This window comes from Barbus barbus (assembly GCF_936440315.1).
Source record: "Barbus barbus genome assembly, chromosome: 19".
NCBI lineage: Eukaryota > Metazoa > Chordata > Actinopteri > Cypriniformes > Cyprinidae > Barbus > Barbus barbus.
The window spans coordinates 21145617-21168645 of record NC_136747.1 but is presented as its reverse complement, the minus strand read 5'-3'; the positions used below and the strand labels follow the sequence as shown (position 1 = coordinate 21168645).

General features: G+C 40.9%; 2 gene segments (V, D, J or C); one reads left to right on the top strand and one right to left on the bottom strand.

The window, feature by feature from the left end:
- The first annotated feature begins 11319 nt into the window (after positions 1-11319).
- On the top strand, positions 11320-13964 carry LOC306885711 (immunoglobulin kappa variable 1-6-like). The segment is given in 3 exons: positions 11320-11397; positions 11535-11832; positions 13086-13964.
- A 5895-nt stretch (positions 13965-19859) lies between these two features.
- Positions 19860-22748, bottom strand: LOC306885803 (Ig kappa-b4 chain C region-like). The segment is given in 3 exons: positions 22694-22748; positions 21529-21651; positions 19860-20329 (listed from the first exon to the last, which is right to left on the bottom strand).
- Positions 22749-23029: the final 281 nt, after the last annotated feature.

The window sequence follows — 23029 nt, the reverse complement described above, 5'->3', positions numbered from 1 at the left end:
TAAATCATTCTGTTTACTTCCACCCGATGACAGATATAAATCCTGATGTGTGCATGACAAGGTTTATAGATCAGGCTTGTCTAACCGGTGCAAATGTATTTTGTGTTATGTGAATGAAATAAATGAAGAACGACGGATTGGAGATGCTTTTACTTATACTACACTTTCCCTAGGCATAATGGCTTTCAAAAAGTGGTGGGGACAAAACATGTGTGGAGTGATGTAGGGGGAATAGTGAGTTATGGAGTCTATTTCAAATACCTTGAACATTAATTCAGCTTGTGCGAATTAGCGAAACCTTTCCACATGAGCTTGTTTTTTCAGTCTTCCACAATGAAGTATTGTGTGACTGTAAAATAGAACTACTCTGAACAACTTTCTGCTTTAGGAGATTTGTATAACAGAATTAGAACGATGCACAATGACAAGAATCCCTCAATGTTGCAGCTGAACAACAATAAAATGAATTATAAGGATTAATAACTTTTATTGATCAATAAGTTCATTATTTCATTATAATTCTAAAACTGTATAACAAAAAAGTCTGGCTCATCCATTGAAATATGTTCCTTGGCAGTACGAGAGGTTTTTGTTCGCAGAAAAAAAAAAAAAATTTACATTGGGAAGGCACTTTGCATTGAACAGCATGCGTCAGCGCTCTGGAGTTCTTTATAGATTTGTGAGTCTATGATTTCATGACTGACAGCTCTCCTTTATGATAACAGATCCTAAAGCAAACATGACTTTAATAGCCGTCATTATTTGGACACTCACAACCTGCACCTGGAGTAAGTATACAGAAATTCATATCATAGGCCATATATATATATATATATATATATATATATATATATATATATATATATATTCTTAAATGTATGTTTTTGACCTGAACAACATACATTATTATACTGTATATACTATCATTGAACTTTAACTATTTTGATATAATTGATGTACAAAAACTCTGATATACAGAACAAATATGATTTTTATTATTCTATTGTCTTTTCTGGTTCTCTTCAGGTTCTGTGGGGCAGATTCTGACTCAAACTGAAGATCAAACAGTGAAGCCTGGTCAGACTGTCACTATTCACTGTAATCATAAACCAGCTATGGACTGTGTTAAAAAAGATACTTCTCAGTATTGCATGGCCTGGTACCATCAGATTCCTGGAGATGCTCCTAAACTCCTGATCTCCTCCACATCAGACAGAGCTTCAGGTGTTTCTTCTAGATTCAGTGGTAGTGAAAGTGGAAATCACATGGATTTTACTCTGACCATCAGTGGAGTCCAGCCTGAAGATTCAGGAGTTTATTACTGTCAGAGTCTACATAACAAGGGAGTCTCTGGCACCACAGACTGGGTGTTCACACAGTGTAAAACGATCATACAAAAACCTCTCTTGTGTGAGTCTACAGCGCTGCAGCTTTGAGCTTCTGCAGATGTTGATGTTGAAGATCATTATTCACCTCACGGACTGTACACAAGCATACACATAGAAAACATCTCTTTAATGCTGGTAAACTATTGTTCCCTATCTGTCGGTCACTACGAGTTATGTCGTGACGACATTAGGGGATTTACTTGGAAGCCCCGACTGCCTCTGATAAGAGAAAACGCCAATGAAATTTGGCTAGTGGATTTTGCATACCTGAGCCACTCCCCGTGCATACGGGTATAAAAGGGCGACAGGTGCATCCACTCATCAGATTTTTGCTTCGGAGCCGAGTGGATGAGAAGTCTTGCGATCTCCACAAAGCCTTCTGCTTCAAAAAAAAAAGAGTTTGTTCCTGGGTGGCGTCACGGTGCAGACAGCGGTGTCCCTGCAGCAGCGATTCCCCTGGGCACTTCACCTGAAAGAGCAAATTTCTAAAACACTGGGCGGTTCGCGTCTTTTTAAAGATGCCGTTCCGTCCGTGTTCTCTTGGTTGCGGTCGCTTCCTGTCCTCGGATGACGGTCACGAGCGTTGTCTTCAGTGTCTGGGCATCCAGCACGCTGAAGATGCGTTTGTGGATGAGTCATGCGCCTGTTGTGGGCGTATGAACATGGCAACGCTGCGATCTCGCCTTTCCTTTCTGAAAGGATTGGCACCCTCTGCCGCCACCCGTCCCGGTCTCTCTGGCTCGAGCAGAGGACCGCCGGCTGGCGCTCTGGGAGATCTGAGGGTGACAGTAAGAGCTTCTCCGCCGGGCACGTCCCCGCGGACCTCTTACTCCTCCCGCAGCGCTTGTTCCGTCCGGTTCCCGAGTGATTTCGCTGGTTCGCCTCACGGGGCCGCCAGCATTTCATTCGGTGCGCCGCCCGAGGATCAGATGTCGATCGCGGCATCGGGGGATGGGCTTTCGTCCTCTGAGGATGAACGATCGGCGGGGCTGCCCCCCTCGGGTGTTGTCGCCACTGCCGATCCGGACCCAGAGCTGACGGCCATGCTTGCCCGGGCAGCCGTGAGTATCGGGCTGGAGGTCAACAGACCGCCCAGTCCCGAGCCCTCGCGGCTGGATGATTGGTTCATCGGCGCAAAACGCGACCAGCGGCCGCACTTTGCCCCGGTGCCTTTCTTCCCGGAGGTGCATGAGGAGCTGACGAAGTCGTGGACGGCCCCTTTCACGGCCAGAAGCCGCTCGTCTCCCTCCTCCGTCCTCACTACCCTCGATGGCGGGGCGGCCAGGGGGTACGTGGATATTCCCCAGGTGGAGAGAGCGGTTGCGGTGCACCTGTGCCCGCAAAACGCCGCCACCTGGAGGAATCGTCCGCGTCTCCCGTCCAAAGCCTGTAAGCTGACGGCCGCACTCGCCGCCAAGGCCTACAGCGCTGCGGGCCAGGCCGCCTCTGCTCTGCATGCCATGGCCATCCTGCAAGTTCACCAGGCCAAGGCACTAAAACAAATGCACGAGGGTAGTCCCGACCCGGGGTTGATGCAGGAGCTGCGCACGGCGACTGACTTCGCTCTCCGGGCGACGAAAGTCACGGCGCGGTCCCTCGGGAAGGCGATGTCCACGTTAGTGGTCCAAGAGCGCCATCTCTGGCTCAATCTGGCCGAGATGAAGGACGTCGACAAAGTACGCTTTCTCGACGCCTCCATCTCCCAGACGGGGCTATTTGGTGACACTGTCGAGGGTTTTGCCCAGCAATTTTCGGCAGTACAAAAGCAGACGGAGGCAATTCAGCACATCCTCCCTAAACGGCGGGATGCTCCAGCTGCCACCGCTGGCCCAAGGGCCAGGCCCCAGTCTGCTGGTCGCCGTGGGCGCCCTCCTGCGTCCTCCAGAGCTGCTCCGCCCCGTGCTGAGTCGTCACCTAGGCCGGTGCGTCGAGCCTCTCGCAGGAGTGCGGCGCCCCCTGCGTCTCAGCCGGCCGCCAAGTCCTCCAGGAAGACGACAAAGCGGCCCTGACGCGCACAACCCGGAGATGGAGGAATTTGCTCTTTCCCAGGAGACGACGAGGCTAGCGTCGCTCCTTCCCCCGGAGGAGGGCCGGGTGGAGAATCCTGTGTTTTCTTTTCTTTCTGTTCCGCCACTGGCTCAAGGGCCAGTGGTACCCACATTGTCAAAGAAAGAGCAATTTCCCTTCCCTCCGGGTTCCCAGGTCTGCGGGCTGACAGTGTGCGACGCACTGCCTCCTCACTCTCACCCGAGACCCATATTGCCAGTGGCCAAGAGAGTGCGGTCTGGGGACGCGATGCCTCCCCGCGCACCTCTAGCCAGTCCCCCCCGGGGACTTAGGGAGTTTTGTGGGGATGAGTCAGAACGCACCGCCTTCTGTTCCATCCAACCTTACTCCCCCTCGCTGCACCACTGCGGGCACGTCGATTGTGCCTTTGGTGCCACTTGCACGGTATCTGGGGGCGTGGCTTGCACTACCCAGCCCGTCTCGCTGGCTCATTCGCACAGTTCGACTCGGCTATGCGATTCAGTTCGCCAGGCGGCCTCCCAGGTTCAGTGGCATCCTCCAGACTTCGGTGGCAGTCCGAGATGCACCTGTCCTGCGCGAGGAGATTGCTGTCCTTCTGGCAAAGGGTGCAATCGAGCCGGTCCCTCCAGCCGAGATGAGGCAGGGGTTTTACAGCCCCTACTTCATCGTGCCCAAGAAAGGCGGTGGCCTCCGGCCAATCCTGGACCTGCGGGTCTTGAATCGGGCCCTACACAAGCTCCCGTTCAAGATGTTGACACAGAAGCGCATCGTCAAATGCGTTCAGTCCGCGGATTGGTTTGCAGCGATCGACCTGAAGGACGCTTACTTTCATGTCTCGATTCTCCCTCGACACAGGCCGTTCCTACGGTTTGCGTTCGAGGGGCGGGCATGGCAGTACAGGGTCCTCCCCTTCGGGCTCTCCCTGTCTCCCCGTGCCTTCACGAAGGTGGCGGAGGGCGCCCTTGCCCCGTTACCGGAAGTGGGCGTCAGGATCCTCAACTATCTCGACGATTGGCTCATTCTGGCCCGGTCGCGAGAACAGTTGTGTGGTCACAGGGACCTGGTGCTCCGGCACCTCAGCCAGTTGGGGCTTCGGGTCAACTGGGAAAAGAGCAAGCTCTCCCCTGTGCAGAGAATCTCTTTTCTCGGTGTGGAGTTAGACTCCGTGAGTATGACGGCACGTCTCACGGACGAGCGTGCCCAATCAGTGCTGAACTGCCTGAGTTCCTTCAGAGGCAGGACAGTGGTTCCGCTGAAACAGTTTCAGCAGCTCCTGGGGCATATGGCATCCGTAGCCGCAGTCACGCCGCTCGGGTTGCTTCATATGAGACCACTTCAGCACTGGTTACACTCACGGGTCCCGAGATGGGCATGGCGCCGCGGGACACGTCGTGTGACCATCACACAGTCGTGTCGCCGCTCTTTCAGCCCCTGGTCAGACCTTGCTTTCCTACGGGCCGGGGTGCCCTTAGGACAAGTGTCCCGGCATGTTGTTGTCACAACAGATGCCTCCAGCATGGGCTGGGGCGCTACATGCAACGGGCAGGCAGCCTCGGGGCTCTGGACGGGGCCTCGACTGCTTTGGCACATCAAATGCCTAGAGCTGTTGGCAGTGCATCTGGCCTTAAAGCAGTTCCGGCCACTGCTTCTAGGTCAGCACGTGTTGGTCCGCACGGACAACACTGCGGCTGTTTCGTACATCAACCGGCAGGGGGGTCTACGATCACGCCGCCTGTCACAGCTCGCCCGCCATCTCCTCCTCTGGAGTCAGTCACAGCTCAAATCGCTGCGCGCCGTCCACATTCCGGGGGAGCTCAATCGTGCAGCCGACGCGCTCTCACGACAGCTCACGTTCCCCGGAGAATGGCGACTCCATCCCGAGACGATCCGGCTGATTTGGAGTCGATTCGGGGAAGCTCAGGTAGACCTGTTTGCTTCCCGCGAGTCCTCCCACTGCCAGCTGTATTTCTCCCTGGCCGAGGCCCCCCTCGGCACGGACGCACTGGCACACAGCTGGCCTCGGGCTCTGCGCAAGTATGCGTTTCCCCCAGTGAGCCTGATCGCACAGACGCTGTGCAAGGTCAGGGAGGACGAGGAGCAGGTCTTGATGGTTGCGCCATATTGGCCCACCCGGTCCTGGTTTCCGGAACTCACCCTCCTCGCGACAGCCCCTCCCTGGCGCATCCCTCTGAGGAAGGACTTTCTTTCTCAGGGGCTCGGCACCATATGGCACCCGCGTCCAGATCTGTGGAACCTCCATGTGTGGCTCCTGGATGGGACGCGGCAGACTTGAGTGGCCTGCCACAGGCTGTGGTGGACACCATCACTCAGGCTAGGGCCCCTTCAACTAGGCAAGCCTATGCACTGAAGTGGAGTCTGTTCGCGGACTGGTGTTCTTCTCGTCGGGAGGACCCCCGAAGATGCACGATTGGAGTGGTGCTTTCTTTCCTGCAAGAGAGGTTGGAGCGCAGGCTGTCGCCCTCCACCTTGAAAGTGTACGTGGCTGCTATTGCGGCCCATCACGATGCAGTGGACGGCCGGTCCCTGGGGAAGCACGATCTCATCGTGAGGTTCCTGAGGGGTGCCAGAAGGTTAAATCCTCCTAGGCCACCCCTGATGCCCTCCTGGGATCTCTCTATTGTCCTGGCTGGACTTCAGAGGGGTCCCTTTGAGCCGCTGGACTCAGTCGAGCTGAAATTCCTGTCGGCCAAGACAGCGCTCCTGACCGCGCTCACTTCCATCAAGAGGGTCGGGGACCTCCAAGCATTTTCGGTAAGCGAAGAGTGCCTTGTGTTTGGGCCGGCCTACTCTCACGTTGTCCTGAGACCCCGGCCTGGATACGTGCCTAAGGTTCCCACCACGCCCTTCCGCGATCAGGTGGTGAACCTGCAAGCACTGCCCTCGGAGGAGGCAGACCCAGCCTTGGCGTTGCTGTGTCCCGTAAGAGCGCTGCGCATATACGTGGACCGCACCCGGAGCTTCAGAAGCTCTGAGCAGCTCTTTGTCTGCCACGGAGGTCAGCAGAAAGGGAAGGCTGTCTCCAAGCAGAGGTTGGCCCACTGGATAGTGGATGCCATCGCCTTGGCGTACCAATCCCAAGGCGAGCCGTGCCCCCTCGGGGTGAGGGCTCACTCCACACGGAGTGTTGCCTCCTCCTATGCGCTGGCGCAAGGCGCCTCTTTGGCAGACATCTGTAGAGCTGCGGGCTGGGCGACACCGAACACCTTCGCGAGATTTTACAGTCTCCGCGTTGAGCCAGTCTCTTCCCGTGTGTTGGGTAACAGGTAAGTGGCGGGAAGAGTTGGCCGGTGTCACGCTTGCTGCGCCATTCCCCCTTACCCGGGGATACGAGCGCCTATTCTCTCCTCCAGTTAGTTCCCCGGACGGCGAACCCTGGCGGAGTTCCTCCAGCACCCCCGGCAGTCAGGCTGGGCGGAGCAGTCTGACGCCAGGCCCAGTACCGGTGTTAGCTTGCCCGGGTCTCCGGTCAGCCCCTGTACTCGGCTAGGTGCCCGTGCGGCCTGATTCCCTTCGGGTGATCCCACACGTGTATTCATCCACGGTACGGTTTCCCTCATGGTAAACCCGTGTCTTCCCTTTGACAGAGCTCTGTCAGGCCCTGCTGGCAGCCTTCCTCCCTTCTTCTAGGTAGGATCTGCCCCAGGGTCCAGGCGTATGTAGCACTGCCCCAGGCTTGGGCCAGTCCATACCAGTGTCTCCACACGTTACCTCCCTTCGGGCAGGGTGTGGCCTCCGTAGCGCCCTTCTCCGGAAGGCTCGCTTCCCCGTCGTTACTGCCGGGCTGTAACAACAAACAGGAAAGACTTGAAGCAGTCTTTCATAGAAGGTCGAAATCCCTTCCGATTTCTGGGGAAAGGAACAGCGGCTTGGCTATCTCCAGCAGCAATGTACTCAGTGGTCCCTGCGGGCACCAAGGTTAGCGAATTTGCGCTGGGGCGACGGGAAGGTTGCGACCTTCGCATCGCATTTGTCTGTCACGCGCTAGCTTGTCAACATCTGCATGCCACAAGGTCGTGACGGGGTTCAGGTTGTGGCGCTTTCCATAGACCCCTAATGTCGTCACGACATAACTCGTAGTGACCGACAGATAGGGAACGTCTCGGTTACGTACGTAACCCTCGTTCCCTGATGGAGGGAACGGAGACGTTATGTCCCCATGCCACAATCTCGAACCATCGCTGGTTGCCAGGGACACGTTCTCGGCTCCTCAGCGGAAAACCTGATGAGTGGATGCACCTGTCGCCCTTTTATACCCGTATGCACGGGGAGTGGCTCAGGTATGCAAAATCCACTAGCCAAATTTCATTGGCGTTTTCTCTTATCAGAGGCAGTCGGGGCTTCCAAGTAAATCCCCTAATGTCGTCACGACATAACGTCTCCGTTCCCTCCATCAGGGAACAAGGGTTACGTACGTAACCGAGACGATTTTCATTATTGTCACACACTCCTTAACACATTCTACATATTTTATTAATAATTAACATCAGAATGTCTAAAGGGTTTCCGTGTAAAATTACAATTCAATAAAATAATAAAGGAAAGTTCACCATGGCCAAAGCAAATTAAATAAAAAGCTTTCACATCAGTCCCCAGCCACCAACATTTTACAATGAAATGAAACGGTTAGTTGAGTAACTGGGAAATTTTATTATCTTTAATTTATCTCTTATATAGTATATGTAAGATCATTGACAGCTGGGTGTTCACACAGGTAGTGGGCTCCCTTCAGATTACTGAACATCTTCTGATGCAACTGTTGGTGCTGAAAAGAGAACTAAAACAACCAATAAATAAAGTTTAATTTTGTTTAATATAAATAATCATCCAACTCAGCAATATATATATATATATATATATATTAATAAATTTCTATTCCATCTTCCTTCTCCTGTATGATTTCCATAATCCAGGCTCATTGTTTTTAAATATTATTTAACAAATGTTTAATTCAGTAATTCATTCTTCTGTGAATGTGTGAGTTAGTATAGGTTTCTTGATCTCTGTTCAAGCTGAGAACTAACATAGGGGCCTATATCTCAGTGGTTACTGTGAATAATATGCACAAGATTTTGTCTATTGGACTTTCCCAGTAACTTGTCTGTATATCTGTATATTTAAAAATTATTTTATCAAATTAATATAATATTAATATAATTAATATAATAATATAATTAAATATATATATATATGTGTGTGTGTCAGTATATATGCATATATATATATATATATATATATATATATGTATATATAATTTTAATTAAAATACTTCATTAATTAAATGTAGCTAAATATTTTAACATAAACATCTCTTTTACTGTTATTGATATTTTAAATATTCTCTACATATCCATGATGCTCATCACAATATCACATGCCCTAAAAAATTAAAAAGCAATAAAAGTGGCACGGTATTTTATATTTTAATAATAATTCAGCACCGTATTTAAGACAAAATGCTTTTATTTGGCATCAAGAATAAAAAATAAAACAAAAAATTTATTGCAGTTGAAGAATTACAACAAATAAGAATATCTGAGCAATATACTAATAGCATGAAAGATTAATTGTTGAGCATGGTCGGATTTAGGACAGTGTGTCAGTGTGTGTATTTCACTGGTCATCGCACTGCTTTGTGTTGAGGCTCTTGGTCACTGCATTGTGGGATGAGTGCGTGGCGTCACAGCTGACGGTTGTTGCTCTGCTCCACTCACTCTCAGTGAGGCTCAGGCTGCTGCTCCAGCTGTACAGTCCATCCTTCTGCAGCTGATCGGGACTCAGATTGACACCAGAGCTCCTGCTGCTGCCGTCCACCTTCCAGCTCAGCTTCCAGTCAGAGGGGAATCCCTTACTGGCCACACACAGCACTGTAGCCTTACCCTGCTGCAGCTCGTCTCTGGAGGGAGGCAGCACTGTGAGAGCGGGACGGGCCGCAGCTAAAGAGAGACACAGATGGAAACTGTGAGGTTTCATTCTTCTGAAAAACAGCTCTATCAGTCTTTCTGAGTGTCTTTCACTTCCCTTTAAGAGATTCAGAGTTAATCAAGCAGATCCAATAGTCAGTAAAGCATGCATTTTACCAGCAATCTCACATATCTTTATATTTAAAACTATTTATTAATTATAGATAATGTTATATTATATGGTTTCTGTCAACATATATTCAAATTATTGTTAAATTATTTGTTGAAAACCTACTGTATTACTTAGCTACTTGTTGTTTGAAATCTACACTGGAAGAAAACACATTTCTGACTCGTGGCATTCAATGAAAAAAGTAATAAAAACCACAACTAAATTAATCAACACTGTAAAATAATGCTGCAATAATATCAGCTTAATGTTTTTTTTTTTGATAATTTAAATATCCAACTTAACCAAACTAAACGTATCATTTTAAGCATGAACGATTTTGAATCAACACATTATTATTTACTTTAATACTGAATTTGAAGTTGTGAAGCAGATCTGAACTTCAACAGCCTGTAAAAGCACATTAGTGTCAATATTCATATTAATATAATCAGTGTTCATAAAAAAAAAAAATCAAGATTCATGACTATGAGACATAAATGTATATAATGGAACCAGAGGTCACGTTAACCGATAATTTAAAAAAATCTGAAGGCTGTCACAGACTGTGACAGATTACGCTGAGGGTGATATATTGACAGAAATTAAAATCTGAGACTTTGTTTCATATGACAAGTAACAACAAAAGTTTAGCCTATTGCGATTTATTGGATGGGAGGCACATTACATGTAGCTACTGTTCATTCATCAACTGAAAACAGCATTGAGTGGGATTTAAGAATCAATATTGGTTCATAAAATCTATTAAAATCCAGAAATTGTTTTTTTTTTGTTTTTTACCCAGCCCTAGCATATTTTGTTGTTTTTAGTGGCCTCCACTGTCATTACGGGGTGTGGTGTTGAACATGAAAAGTGATGCAGTCTCTGCTCATCTGTGCTCTTCATGAATAAATAAATGCCTATATGCTCGTCCTGTAGGTTCATTATTAAAATTGAAAATGTGAACAAATATAAAAGCAATTAAATGTGTTATTATAATTAAAATCTGAAATTTAAAATGACAGGTAATAATAGATTATGACAGAATATTTACGATCTCTGATTGGAATGATGTCTACCTTTCAGGTTTATATTCTGAACAATATATTCAGACTTGAAAAAGAAAATAATTTTTTATTTTATAAGTATTTCACCTAAAATTGAAGTGATTTATTTTGTTCCTAAACATCTGAAACAGTAGACATATTTCTGTTTCATGTGAAGTACACAAACATAATCTATAAAATGCATATTTGTTATTTACCACTCAAACAGATAAAAAGGTAATTAATTAATTTGAACCTGTTTAGAACACATAAGTATAAATGCTGTCACACAAGGGAAAAAATTGTCTGAGGATAGGCTATTTTTTATTTTAGTTACTCTTCTTCTATTGGTCCGTTCTTCTCCTTCTTATTACTAACTGATTAATTAATAGAAATACTAATACAAATAATAGAAATAGAAAGAATTTTACTTACTTCCAACTGAGAGTCGGGTGCCTCCACCGAACGTGTGCCACAGTGATACAAACCCAATCAACAGCTGTACAAAAACCTCCTGCACTAAAACTGACGCTGACACTAACACTAACACTCACAATAACACCGTAAGACTGTGTCTTAGTTTAGTTTTGCTTAGACAGGTCAAAATTAGAAATTAACTATTTTTATAGTATTTTATTAATGTTAATTGATTAAATGCTGCTAAATGTATTTTGATAATTTTTGTGGTAAATTCCAGGATGCATCTGAATGTGTTTTGCATATTAACTGAAGACTGTGCTTAAAACTCCACTGATGCTTATTAGTGTGTGACACAGACACACACACATAACAAACAATGATTTCTCTTATTCTAATGCTGGGGACACTCTGTCTGCTTGCTCAAGGTTCAAAAATTTATTTTCTACATTATGGAATGAATCATTTGGAACTTCTTATATTTACTTTGTTTTATAGCATATGAAAATTTGTCTTTGTTTGTATTTTGAAGTATTGTAATACTTGTTTTTGATCTCTCTCTCAGTGTCTCATGAAGAGGTTCAGTCTCCTGAGTCTCTGTCTGCTAAAGCAGGAGATTCTGTCTCTATCAGCTGCACTGGGACCAACGGAGTTGATGATGACATGAGCTGGTATCTGCTGAAACCTGGAGAAGCTCCTAAACTCCTGATCTATAAAGCAAATCGACTTAATTCTGGAGTCCCAGATCGGTTCAGTGGAAGTCAGACTGGACTTAAGTTCACAATGAATCTACGCGGAGTCCAGACTGAGGATGCAGGACTTTATTACTGTATGGGGGCTTACAGTGGCGGAGTGTGCACACGGTGAAAGAGCTTCATACCAAAACCTCTCTCAGTCAGACAGCAGAGACTATGAGAATACTGAGAAGTACACAATATCAGTCAGTTTTGATATCATCAGAAAAGTGCTTAATTATATTTGCATACATAGATAGCACACCCATGAGATAATACACAATGATGAATAAATTAGAGTTTAGTTAATTATAAATGAAACATGAAATCCATGTGTCTGTTTCAGTATCCTTGAATCTGCCCTAATTTGTAGCATTTTGAACAACAGAAGTAACAATCTGTCTTTGACATATTAATTGTAATTTTAGATTTGAAATGAATTCAGCTGAAATGAATAGCCTATTCAGTAAGTGAATTTTAGCCTTACTCCAGTTATGCTTAAATTCACAGTTGGTAGGATCCTAAAACCTTCAAAAAGCAGCAGCAAATGCTGATGCGAGCATTATATTATTATTATATTTTAAATACAGTGATAAAAATATAAGCATTCATATTACATTAAAATCACAATATTAGTCATAATATCGTGCCTTGGTTCTGGAACAATGCGTATGTCAAAGAACCATATACTAACCCTAGACATAAATTACAACATAAATCAGAGGACAATTAGGCTATAGGCTGATACGAATGTTGATTTTACAGGTTACACTGATATGTGTCTTTATGAGTGAATAATTAATATTTATTGACCAATAACTGAGATTGTTAGAATTCTGAAAGCGTCCAAAACAAAACAAAAACAACAAAAACAATTCTTGTTCTCAGAAAGAACATTTACATTGTGAAGACACTTTGCATTTGCATCTTTATAGCTCACCTCCTTGATAACAGATCCTAAAGCAAACATGACTTTAATATCTGTCATTATTTGGACACTCATAACCTGTATCTGCAGTAAGTATATAGAAATTCATATTGTCAGTCGATCTAAGCAATCCACAGATTCACGGTTGCTGAGATAGGATTTATACTTTATTTCATGTAAATACTGAAAATATATTCATAAACTTATATTCATATTTTTAACCTGAGCATGTAAATGTAAATGTTAAAGTTTAGCTTTGTTTTGATCTTCAAGTCAGAGTCTATGCTATCATTAATTAGTAGTGTTCAGTATGCAAAATGTGCAACACCATACTTAGTCCTTGTAATAGAGTAGGCGAGATTGGATCTCGGTCTAGCAGATACATTATAAATATAAAGTGTTAGATGTTTACATGTGCTAATATTGTTGCTTACAGTATTTTCTGTCTCTTCAGGTTCTGTGGGGCAGATTCTGACTCAATCAGAAAATCAAACAGTGAAGCCTATTCATGACAGTAATCATGAACCATCTATGAAGTGTTGGAAAAAGGATACCTCTCAGTGTTGCATGTCCTGGTACCATCAGATTCCTGGAGAAGCTCCTAAACTCCTGATCTATTTCACATCAGACAGAGCTTCAGGTGTTTCTTCTAGATTCAGTGGCAGTGAAAGTGGAAATCACACAGATTTTACTCTGACCATCAGTGGAGTCCAGCCTGAATATTCAGGAGTTTATTACTGTCAGAGTAAACATGATAAGGGAGTCTCTGGCACCAAGGACTGGGTGTTCACACAGTGTAAAATCATTGTTCAAAAACCTCTCTGTGTGAGTCTACAGCGCTGCAGCTTTGAGCTTCTGAAGATGTTGAAGATCATTATTCACCTCACTGACTTTACACAAGCATACACACAGAAAACATATCTTTAATGCTGGTGAACTGTTGATGTTCATTATTGTCACACACTCCTCAACACATTCTACCTAATTAATAATGAACATTTGAACATATAATGAATATTTCAGTCAAGTTCCCACATGAACAGTCCAATAAAACTCGTCCAAACTTGATGAAAGCAAACGCACCATGGCCAAAGCAACTTCTCAAATTCATGCTTTAACTAAACAATGTAAACAGCCCAGTTCAGTGTGAAATAAGCCAGAATCCATATTGTTTTTATTTAGTATTCTTTTAACAACCAGAACAGGGTTTCCCTTGTGTATTTAAAATGAAATATATAAGCTGTTTATTTTCTTGTGATGTTGATGATCAATTTGTTCATATGAATGGTAACAGCATGTAAACTAATAAAATGAAAATAAAATTAATTAATGGTATGGCAAAGGAATGAAATGAGACTAAATAAGGACAAAATAATTATACACAATTAATCATATAAAAAGATTTTATTTGGCAAAAAATAAAAATGATAAACGAACACACTTTTATTAGAAACGTATGTTATGTGTTAAAGCATGCTTTAAGAAAGATTAACATAAAAAAATAATTTGTACACAGCATTGTTTGTCCATCAGTAAGACTGTGTATGTGTGGTTGTTTGAGTATGAATGAGTGATAATTCATGATAGTCTATCACTGGTTATCGCACTGCTGTGTGTCGAATGTGTGCCACAGTGATACAAAACCAATTTACTTTACAAAATCTTAACTACTCCTTCAAATCATGTGTAAAATTACTCTGAAATATACATTTCAGCATCATTAGTATTTCAGGTTTGAAACAGAGAATGAACAAATGCGAGAAAGTGTAATTATTCATCACAGAAACACAGAATATGGATGTCATATTTCATTTATACTGAACTAGTAGTGGGTGACTGATATTGTGAACTTTTAGAATGGTTTTTGTATGATGTTATTTCATACTGTGAACCTGTCACACTCACTGTAATAAACTCCTGCATCCGCAGGCTGGACTCCGTACCCTGTATGTTTCCTTATTTGGTTTGTTTCCTGTTCTTGTTTATTGTGATCATTAGTTAATTCTTGTCCAGCTGTGCTTTAGTGATTATCCTGTGTATTTATTGTCTGTTCAGTTTGAATTGGTCTGGTCAGCTCGTTCCTGTCTGTGTCAGCCTTGCCTTGTTTGGATTTGATTAAAGACTGTTATCTTGAGTTTACTCCTCGTCTGCGTGTTCCTAGTTCCTCCCTTGTGTGTGCACCGTGACACAGTGCAGCTGATAGAGACAGAATTTCCTGCTTCAGCAGACTGAACCTCTTCATGTGTCTACTATAAATCTATTGAACTAAATATATTATTGAACAAAATATAAATAAACATAAAAATGTTAATCACAAATTTAATTTTATTTTCCATAAATATTATCATAATGTAGAAAATATATTTTTGAACCTTGAGCAAGCAGACCCACTGTTCCCAGCATTAGAGAAATCCTTGTTTCTTATGTATGTGTCAGTGATACACACTAATAATCATCAGTGGAGTTTTAAAGAGTTCATATGATGCGATTTCAAGTTTTTCTTTCTCTTTGGAGTGTTAAAAGCTGATAATAAGAGCTTTTAAGATAAAAACTGATAATGCATAGATAAGATCCCTGAAATTGCAAAGACTAAAGTCTCAAAACCAAAGAGATATTCTTTATCAAAGTTAAGACTCTGCCACGCCCCCCTAAACCGGCTCATTCAAACACGCCCCCACATCTTGACCTCAAGATGTGGAAATATTTGCATAATGCGGCCCAAATGTTCAGGCAAAGAAAGAAGGCGTGTTTTCAGTAACCGCAGTAGTGTTGATGCAGCTCTGTCAGGGAGAAGCTGAGTGTTTCTAGGTGAAAGCAAAAGCACTTTATTTGGCCTTCAGAGATGCATTTAGGAATCATTAAGATTACTTACAACAGAACAGCAACGCATTTTATGGACGACCGTTTCATGAACCTAAGAGAGGAGGTATTTCTGACTTTGCTTTGATAATCTGGTGCTTCTGAATCAGTGACTGTATGTTTTGTTATTAGCTTAAGTATTTGCTATTGACTGTTTAAATGTTGTGTTTGTGTGTGTGTGTGTGTGTGTGTGTGTGAGAGAGAGAGAGAGAGAGAGAGTCACAGCGCAGCATTGTGTGTGTGTGGGTAAATGTGTGTGTGTGTGTGTGTGTGAGAGAGAGAGACAGAGAGGGAGAAACGGTCACACAACCACGGCTTGTGTGCAAACACGTATGAGCTTCATCACTGTGTCTGTCACGCGACTCTGTTCCCCTCTCGGGCTTGAAATGATGGTACAACTAAGGACATTATTAACTGTCTTTCTTTACTATAATTTTGAAAGCTGAAGCTCGCGATTATGGAAAGGTGTTACATTTCCGACGCGACTTGTTGTGTTCGGCCAATCACAATGCACTGTGCCAGTTGGCCAATCAGAGCAGACTGTGCTTGTCGGAAGGAGGGACTTTGTAGAAAACGAAGCTTTTGAGAGAGGCGGGGCATAGAGGACCTACAATAATGTACAGTATTTGAAAAATAATGTTTTTTAACAATAAAACATGTCAACATATTCTGTTAGACCAAATACACAAAATAATGATCTTTTAAAAAGCATAATATGACCCCTTTAAGCACTGTGTTCAGTTAATATGCAAATTAATATGCAAGATTCAGAACACATTCAGATGCACATCAGAAAAAAATAATGAAATTATTATTAAATAAAATGTTGTAAACTGTATGTTCAGTATGTACATATATATATATATATATATATATATATATATATATATATATATATATATATATATATATATATATATATATATATATAGACAGTACTGCTTGAAAGTTTGTGAACCTCTTGCAGAATCTGCACTGAAAAAAATGATACATTGAATTTACTAATTTTTTTTAAGGTAAGTGGTTGCAATCAATTTATTTTAGCTACATTTAAATAAACAAATTTTGCTGAAAGTTAGTCAACTAAATTTGATTATTTAAATGTAGCTCAAATAGATTGATTGCAACCACTTACCTTAAAAAAAAATTAGTATAATTTTTTTCAGTGTGTGAAAATGTGAGTAATTTTAACAAAATAAGACAGATCATACAAAATGCATGTTATTTTTTATTTATTACTGTCCTGAGTAAGATATTTTGTATAAAAGATGTTTACATTTAGTCCACAAGACAAAAAATAGCTGACATTATTAAAACAACCCCATTCAAAAGTTTGGGAACCCTTGGTTCTTAATACTGTGTGGTTAGCTGGATGATCTGCGATTTTGTGATGGTTGTTCATGAGTCCCTTGTTTGTTCTGAACAGTTATTCAGAAAAATCCTCCATATCCTGTGGAATATTCAGTTTTCCAGCATCTTTTGCATATTTTAATCCTTTCCAGCAGTGACTGTATGATTTTGAGATGCATCTTTTCACGCTGAGGATGATTGAGGGACTCAAACACAACAATTAAAAAAGGTTCAAACATTCACTGATGCTCCAGAAGGAAACACGATGCATTAAGAGTCGGGGGGTGTATATCAATTCTGAATTAATAATATCTGAATGCGTTTTTGAGGGTGTAGTGTTTTGCATATTAACTGACTGTGCTTAAAACTGACACATACTTAAGAAACAATTATTTCTCTTATATTAATTCTAGGGACACTGGGTCTGCTTGTTCAAGGTTCACAAATATATTCTACATGATACATTTTTTTAAATTGATGTGCTGAATTTTTAATTTGTGCCCAGTTATATTGTAAAATCAGTTTCATATCCACTGAACCGTTTATTGTACTTATTACCTATATGTGAACCTGGATCACAAAACCAGTCTTAAGTCGCTGGGGTATATTTGTAGCAATAGCTAAAAATACATTGTATGGGTCAAAATTACAGATTTTTCTTTTATGCCAAAAATCATTAGGATATTAAGTAAAGACCATGTTCCATGAAGATATTTTGTAAGTTTCCTACCATAAATATATCAAAACTTCAGTTTTGATCATTAATATGCATTGCTAAGAACTTCATTTGGACAACTTTAAAGGCAATTTTCTCAATATTTAGATTTTTTTGCACCCTCAGATTCCAGATTTTCAAATAGTTTTATCTCGGCCAAATATTGTCCTAACAAACCATACACCAATGGAAAGATTATTTATTCAGCTTTCAGCTTTCAAAAAAAATTGACACTTAAGGTTTTGTGGTCCAGGGTCACATATTATATTTATTAATTTAAACTTTTAGAGCAGATGCAAAACTTCTCATTAGTTCTTGATCTCTCTCTCAGTATCTCATAAAGAGGTTCAGTCTCCTGAGTCTGAACCTGTATGACCTAAATATGTCTGCTGAAGCAGGAAATTCTGTCTCTATCAGCTTCTCATGTTCAAAAGCCACCAACACTTCACTATGGAATGAAACAGTTAGTGGAGTAACTGGGTAACTTTATATATCTTTAATGTATCTCATGTATATGTAAGATCGTTGACAGCTGGGTGTTCACACAGGCAGTCAAGAGCTGGGTCAGATTACTGAACATCTTCTAATGCAAATGTAGGTGCTGAAAAGAGAACAAAAATAATCATTAAATATGACACTTAAGCACTCACAATGTTTATGTGTTTAATATAATTAATAATCCAGCCCAACAATATATATATATATTTTTTAATTTCCATTCCATCCTCCTTATTTAATCCAGACTAATTATTTTTATTATTTTAAATAATAAAATAATAATAAGTTTTTTCATTCATTCATTCATTCTTCTGTGACAGTATATCTAACATATACTGTATCTCAGTGGTCACTATGAATAATATGCAAATAATTTTGTATTAAATTATTCAACACTATTAATTTGCTTGTCTTCTAGCTAATAATAAATAGTATGTTAGATACAGCAGTTTATTATATTGTATAGCATTTATATTTAAATGTTTCTCCATCATTTAGTTATCTTTAATGAAATACTAGGAGATTTTATCATTTATTTTTCTCAAAACATCATCTACAGTATGAAAAGATCATTTTCAAAAGTTTTCACATTTCACTGGTTCACATTTATAATGTGATTAATTCAGTATTTATTCTAAGCACTTGTTAGGAGTCTTGATTAGTGAGTGTTTTGCATGTTTACTGCTTCACACACAAAACTCCTCTGATGATCGATGTGTGTTCAGTCCCTCAGAGTCACTGACACACAACACAATCATGTCTCTTTTACTAATTCTGACTACACTGGGTCTGCTTGCTCAAGGTAAAAACTTATTTTTCTATATTATCTTTTTTTTTTTCTTGTGCTTCGTTTTATTTATTTTTTTAGTTACAAATATTTTATCTTGTAATTAGTATTTAAATGTAACACTTTTGATCTCTCTCTCAGTGTCTCATCAAGAGGTCCAGACTCCTGAGTCTCTGTTTGTTAAAGCAGGAGAATCTGCTTCTATCAGCTGCACTGCATCTTTTGGAATTGGTTATTTAATGAGCTGGTATCTGCTACAACCTGGAAAAGCTCCTAAACTCCTGATCTACACAACTAGTAACCTTGCATCTGGAGTTTCAAACCGGTTCAGTGGAACTTATTCTGGATATGAATTTACACTGAACATACGTGGAGTCCAGCCTGAGGATGCAGGAGAGTATTACTGTATGGGGGCTTATAGTAGTACAGTGTTCACACAGTGAAACAGCATCGTACAAAAACCTCCCTCAGTCAGACGACACAGTAAATACAGTACTCATGCAGTAACTATGAACTTCATTAATTAAATGGAGCTAAAATATCTTTTGATAAATATCTCTTTTACTGTAATTGATATTTTCAATATTAAAATATTGTCTACATATCCATGCTGCTCATTACGATATCACACAACCTAAAAAATAAATAAATAATAAAAACCAATAAAAGTGTTATTTCATATTTTAGGTGTTTATTTTTTATCTTTCTTTTTTTCTTTTTGTTTTTGTTTTAAAATGTTCACAGAATTCAAGCACTGCTGCGTGTCGAGGCTCTTGGTCACTGCATTGTGGGACGGGTGCGTGGCGTCACAGTTGACGGTTAATATAAATAAATATTTAAATACTTCATTAATTAATTTTACCTAAAATATTTTAACATAAATATCTCTTTTGCTGTAATTGATATTTTCAATATTAAAATAGTCCCTCCATGCTGTTTCCTAAAACCCCAAAAATGTGGTATTTCATATTTTACGTGTTTTTTGTTTTAAAATGTTCATAGAATTCAACATCATATTTGAGAAAAAAGCTTTTATTTGGCAGCAAGAATAAAATGAGAAACAAAACTTTTATATCATTGCAGTTGTAGAATTACAACAGATAAGTAGCCTATATATGAGCAATACACACACACGCTGTTAGTATGCTGTTTTATGCTGTTAGTATATTTCATTCATCGCACTGCTTTGTGTTGAGGATCTTGGTCACTGCATTGTGGGACGAGTGCGTGGCGTCACAGCTGACGGTTGTTGCTCTGCTCCACTCACTCTCAGTGAGGCTCAGGCTGCTGCTCCAGCTGTACAGTCCATCCTTCTGCAGCTGATCGGGACTCAGATTGACACCAGAGCTCCTGCTGCTGCCGTCCACCTTCCAGCTCAGCTTCCAGTCAGAGGGGAATCCCTTACTGGCCACACACAGCACTGTAGCCTTACCCTGCTGCAGCTCGTCTCTGGAGGGAGGCAGCACTGTGAGAGCGGGACGGGCCGCAGCTAAAGAGAGACACAGAAACTGTGAGGCTTCGTTCTTCTGAAAACAGCTCTATCAGTCTTTCTGAGTGTCTTTCACTTCCCTTTAAGAGTTAATCAAGCAGATCTCAAGTGCAACAGCCTGTAAAAACATATTTCTTCAGCAATCACACCCACACGTTTGTGAGGACATTGCATAGACTTCCACAGATTTTATATCAGGTTGATGATATATAACACAACCCCTAACCCAAACATATCCATCACAGAAATATGTGCAGAATACTATAGATTTAAATAAAAATTTATTTTGGCTGATTTATAAGACTTTTTAATAGTGAAGACCAGTAAAAGTCCTCACTGGGTTGTCAAAGTATTTCACAATATAAGTATCAAAACAAGTATACACATATAAAATCATAATATAATATTATATTTATTCATTTGGCAGACACTTTTATGCAAAGTAACTTACATTCAAAGTATAAGTTATCACTTTATGCTTTCCTTTTCCAATGCTGTGCTTTTTGAGCTGTAGGCATGGTTATCTTTAACACTTCAGGTTTCTATTTTTCGTTTGTTCGTATTATTATTAAATTATTTCTTGTTAAAAAAATCACTTTGCTACAGTTACTTATAGCTGATTTTACTGTAGATTAAAAGCTACATCAGATGAAGACATACAGTATGTGACATTCATCAAAAAACATTTTCATGAATCCAGAATTATTAAAAACATTTAATGATTAATTTAACATTTACTGTACCAATCATTAAATATAATGAATAATAATACATAATTTGAACTTTCCATAATTCCTAAGCTGTCCTACTATCTTTTTATGTGTAAAAAATATATCTTTTTCTTTGCCTGCGTTAAATAGATTTGTAAAGGTGAATAAGAGACTGCATACTCATACAGACATTAGCTTTCTATTTCAGGCTAAATAAATGAAAAAATGTTTGTCAAATACCGTTTACCATTCTGATCGGTAAAATGCCCAAAAATAAAAAATGAAAAAGTGGCTGTTTTAAATTGGTCTGAAGGAGAAATAACAAAAGTGTGCAGATGGTATTGTCAGGCAAGAACAAAACTTTACAATGATTTATTTTCATATTAGTTATTGGTCTCATCTTCGAAAATGTGTTTAAATACAAACAAATCCTCTCTTGTTATTTTACTTTAGTGTTTAATTTTTAAAAATAGAAATAGATTTACTTACTTCCAACTGAGAGTCGGGTGCCTCCACCGAACGTGCGCCACAGTGATACAAACCCAATCAACAGCTGTACAAAAACCTCCTGCACTAAAACTGACGCTGACTTAACCAGTTTGTCATTCACAGCTGATAGTAAAAAAGCTATAAGATAAAGCTACATCATTAAATAAGTTTCATCTTAATAATGTCCAAATTCTACCACTAAGAAATAAAATATTAAATATTATATAATTCCATTACTATGAATAATACTGATACAAAGATTACTGCACTATTAAGAACAAATAGCACATCACATCAATACTTTCATGTAAAATAATGTTTAAGCATTTATTTCATATAAAATGTTGCTTATACAGTCCAATTTACAATCTGGCATTACTTATCAATGCAGTAAGTATGAAACAAAAACAATAATAATAATTTAAATATGCTACATTGCTACCTGATATATTCAGGTCCACATTTTGTTAGTGTTTATCCATCTTATTTCATTCTGCACTTACTTTCAACCAAAAACCAACACAATAATTCATTCTCATTCACTGCAAAAACCTTTTTGAGATAACCAGACAAATTTTAATTAAACTTGATGATTCACTTCAATTCAATTCATATATAGCCAATATATTACAAAGCCAGTCGTTACATGATGGGGAAGGGTTTTTCCACTGTAATGATATTTCGCATTGGCAGCTCATGCCTCAGTGCTTATACTCCTGTGTTTATAGTCCTGTCAACACTTTGAAAAGGTCCAAGAACTGTTCTCTCTAAAACACAAACCAATATGATTCTGTTCATCTGGGCATTTTACTGCATCCAAGGTAATTTCATTTTCAAATCATACATTTTTTCTTATGCACTTATAATTATTTTAGCTTCTTTCTCTCACAGGCTCTCTGGGGCAGGTTTGTTGTGACTCAATCTGAGGTTAAATCAGTTCAGCTCGGTCAAATAGTCTCCATTGACTGTAAGTTTAACACTGTAGTTTATAGGTATCCACAGGGCTCAGTAAAGATTACTACATCTCCTGGTATCTTCAGAGGCCAGAGGAAGCACTTAAACTCCTCGTATATTTTACAACAATGAAGCCGTCAAGTGCTTCATCTAGAATCAGTGGGGGAGGCAGTTTTCACTCTGGAGGAAATAGTCTTGATTTCAGTCTGACCATAAGCGATGCCCGGCTTGAAGATGCTGGAGATTATTACTGTTTGAGTTACCATGAGATCAGTGGAAGCTGGTTCACATGTTGAAAAAATGCTGTACAAAAACCTACCTTGGTCAGACTACCAAGAATCCTCTGATGCATCTAACTACAAGTGCTGAAAGGAGAACAAAAACAGGGGCAGCAATAAAATACACACAGATGTACACTTTTTATATGTTCTTATTTAATCAAATTTTCTAACCCAGATATGCCATATCAATATTTTTTTGCTGTTCCTGTTACATATCTCATTTCCATCAGACAAATCCCCTGGGTTCTATGACATTTCTCATACAG